The following is a 3,380-nucleotide window of genomic DNA, read 5'->3' as shown; positions in this document are numbered from 1 at the left end:
CAACTTATCTTGTTTCTTTATTTTGAACAAAAAATTAAAAATTCGACTAAAAAATGTTAAATCATAATCTAAAATTGTGTAAGTTATCGTGAATGTTGTAATGTTAAATGATAATCGTCTAATATTTTGTTATTAAGATTAAACAATGTAATAGCAAAACTTTTATATTGTCCAAAAGGAAAATTTTCAAGTACATTTACACGTACCTACAGAATCTAAATAATTACCTATAAAGACCATATGCATAAACTAGCCGGCTCAAAATCAAAATCTTTAATTGATTCATGATTAGTCAATATATCCTTTTAAGGATAGTCAATACATCCTTCCAGAATTTCAACATGTCTATATTACATACAGTCCAAAAGACAATAAAATTATATTATGATTCTAATAATTCACCTAAAGGTAAAAAAAGAATTTGAAAAATTAACACTTGACAAACATCTAGCAGATTGGAAGAGGAGCACCATTCCAGCTCTTGAGACACTCCAACAATGGATCAATGATCTGTCCATTGCACATTGCTGTGAACACCTTTTCAATCTCCTCTCCCGGCGATCGAACTTTTTCACCTGTCAACAGTTCTGTTCCAAGTTCTTGTCTCCCACCTGTACAATGGATATGATCTGCATTCTGTGATCCTGTTAGGAATCGAAGGGTTGCCACTTTCAAGAAGAGCTCTTGCACTCTCAACTTCTTTAGGCAACACAGCATTTAATTCGTCCTCGAAAGCTCCAATCTTTTGGAAGATTGAGCTGTTGATATTCTTCTCACTTTCACCATTCTTCATTGCATGATCAACAAGGACCTGTCTCAGCTTCTGCATCAAAGGATAGGTGGAGCTGCAGGGGTCATCAGCATAGGTAAACAAGTATTCCCTGTCTACGACTCAAGCAATTCCTTCTCGCAGAATCTTGCTGGATGAAGTTCACCAATAGCACCTATTGTCAAAGTTCTCTTAGCTACTTGGCTAACTGTGTTCTTGACAACACTCTTCAAGTTCTCCTCCAAATGCCTCAAGTCTATAGCTTGGCAAAGTCCACGAGATAGGTTGATGACATTAGCTTTAAGATGTCGACAGCCTCAGCTGTTTTCCTTGCTGAGATTAAGCCTAAGGAGTTCACATCTTGGTTGTGTTGCTCGGCACTCTGAACATGGTTAGTCACTGGATTTGCCAAGAATTGAAGTTCCGAGCAGTAAGAAGCCATCGCGATTTCAGCTCCCTTGAAACCATAGTCCAAGCTTGGATTCCTTCCTGCTGTGAGATTAGATGGCAATCTATTGTTGTAATAGTCGTTGACAAGCTCCGAGAATTGGGCAAACATCAATTTCCCAATTGATGCAAGGGCCAATCTTGTATTATCCATGGAGACACCAATAGGGGTACCTTGGAAGTTGCCACCATGTACGGCCTTGTTTCTTGAAACATCGATCAATGGATTGTCGTTGACTGAGTTGATCTCCCTCTCGATCATCTTTGTTGCAGCACGAATGACTTCAATCTGAGGGCCAAGCCATTGTGGAGATGTTCGGAGAGCATAACGATCTTGCTTTGGTTTTTGAAGAGGATCCATTTCATGGAGCTTCTGAGCTTCCTTGACATAAGAGCTGCCATCCAAAATGTGTTCCATAATAGCAGCAGCCTCAATCTGACCAGGGTGATGCTTCAACTTGTGTGTCAAATAGTCAGTGAATTCGGGCTTTCCGTTCATCACTTCAGCGAAAATCGCTGATAAAACTTCAGACATAACAGCAAGAATGTTGGAGTCATACAGGACAATTGATGCCATACCAGAACCAACTGCTGTACCATTCACAAGTGCAAGTCCTTCCTTAGGCTGCAACTCGAAAAATCCACCACTAACACCAGCCACACGGAACGCTTCATCAGCGTCAAGTTTCTCACCATTGGGTCCAACAGCCTTGGAATTAGGCCTGCCAGTGAGCAAACCAGCAATGTAGGACAGAGGGACAAGATCACCTGAGGCAGTGACCGTTCCACGGAGGGGCAAACACGGGGTAATGTTGCTATTGATCAACTTAGTAATTGCTTCCAAGATTTCAAATCTAATGCCAGAGTAGCCTTGAAGCAGAGTGTTGATCCTAACAAGCATAGCTGCCCTTGTTGCTGAATGTGGCAAAGTGTGAGATGATTCTGTTCCATTGCCAAAAACTCCAGCATTCAAGAACCTGCAAAATATCATAATTCATCAACATCACATGATTTTTAACTGAAATTCTACTAACATGATGTCGATATCAAAGTCCAAATTCGTGTAAATATAACGGAAAAAAGTAGTTTACCTAATAAGTTCCTTTTGAAGAGCACCACCATTTTTGGTTCTTCTATGAGATGTTGCACCAAATCCAGTAGTAACACCATAACTATCTGTACCTTTACTCATACTATCCATAACCCAATCACTACTAGCTTTCACACCAGCTCTTGCACTTTCAGAAAGTTCCACTTTGACCCCACTAGTTTTGTTGTCAGCATTTGCAATGGATGCAACTTGTGCAACAGTTAAAGTTTCACCCCCAAGTTTCACAATTGGCTTTCTAAATTCATCCACCATCTTTTTTACTTCATCCAAATGACTCCCTCTTAAAGAATCAGCAGCCATTTCCCAATTCAATGGATCATGAATTGATTTCTTGCACAAAACTTCTTCTACTTCTCCATTAACATGTCCATTTTGTGCAATTGATGGTGCCATTGGATCAAGAAAAGTAATAGAAGAAATTTTAGTGAAGAGAAAATGGTTAGAGTTTATTTGTATATATAGATATATGATAATAAAAAAAATGTTGTGAACTTATAAAACTTTCTTCTTGTTGTTGTGGCAGATGGGATATGTGGTGAGTATAAATAGAGAGGAACAAATGACAAAATATGTGAGAGGGGGTTGCTAGGAAAAGACTAAAATGGTGGTTGTTGGAAGAACAATAATAGTATTTAGTATAATGGATTTTATTCTAAGTTGCTAGGAAAAGACTAAAGTCAAATTTTATTTATATTGGTCAAGATTAATCGGTCCAAATTCAGTATGAGTCAAATTTAACAACTAATATATATTTTTTATATTTCAATTTATGTGACACATTTTAGATTTCGAGATTCAAATAAGTCTATTTTTTACTATAAATTTTGTATATATATATATATATATATCTTCTAAATATTTCATGCGTAAATTTTCGATCAAACTTAAACTGTTTTGACTCTCGATAAGTGAAATATGTCACATAAATTGAGACAAAGGGAGTAGTAAAAAAAACCAAGTGATTTCCATGTTACTGCCATTTCTTTTTGTTTTTTGTTTGTTTGTTTTATATATGTAAAAAAATATTTTAAAATTTAACTTTTTAATAGAAAA

At 36.9% G+C, this 3,380-nt stretch overlaps 1 pseudogene across 1 annotated transcript; it reads right to left on the bottom strand.

Moving 5' to 3' along the window:
• Positions 1 to 437: 437 nt before the first annotated feature.
• LOC125831177 (phenylalanine ammonia-lyase 1-like) lies at positions 438 to 2,813 on the bottom strand (annotated as a pseudogene). The gene is made up of 2 exons (XR_007443182.1): positions 2,308 to 2,813; positions 438 to 2,193 (listed from the first exon to the last, which is right to left on the bottom strand). The product of XR_007443182.1 is annotated as a phenylalanine ammonia-lyase 1-like (transcript).
• Positions 2,814 to 3,380: the final 567 nt, after the last annotated feature.

The sequence above is a fragment of the Solanum verrucosum genome, unplaced genomic scaffold (assembly GCF_900185275.1).
Source record: "Solanum verrucosum unplaced genomic scaffold, falcon-dt-bn FXZP01000102.1, whole genome shotgun sequence".
Classification (NCBI taxonomy): domain Eukaryota; kingdom Viridiplantae; phylum Streptophyta; class Magnoliopsida; order Solanales; family Solanaceae; genus Solanum; species Solanum verrucosum.
Note: the sequence above shows the minus strand (reverse complement) of the source record. Positions and strands in the feature narration are given on the sequence as shown.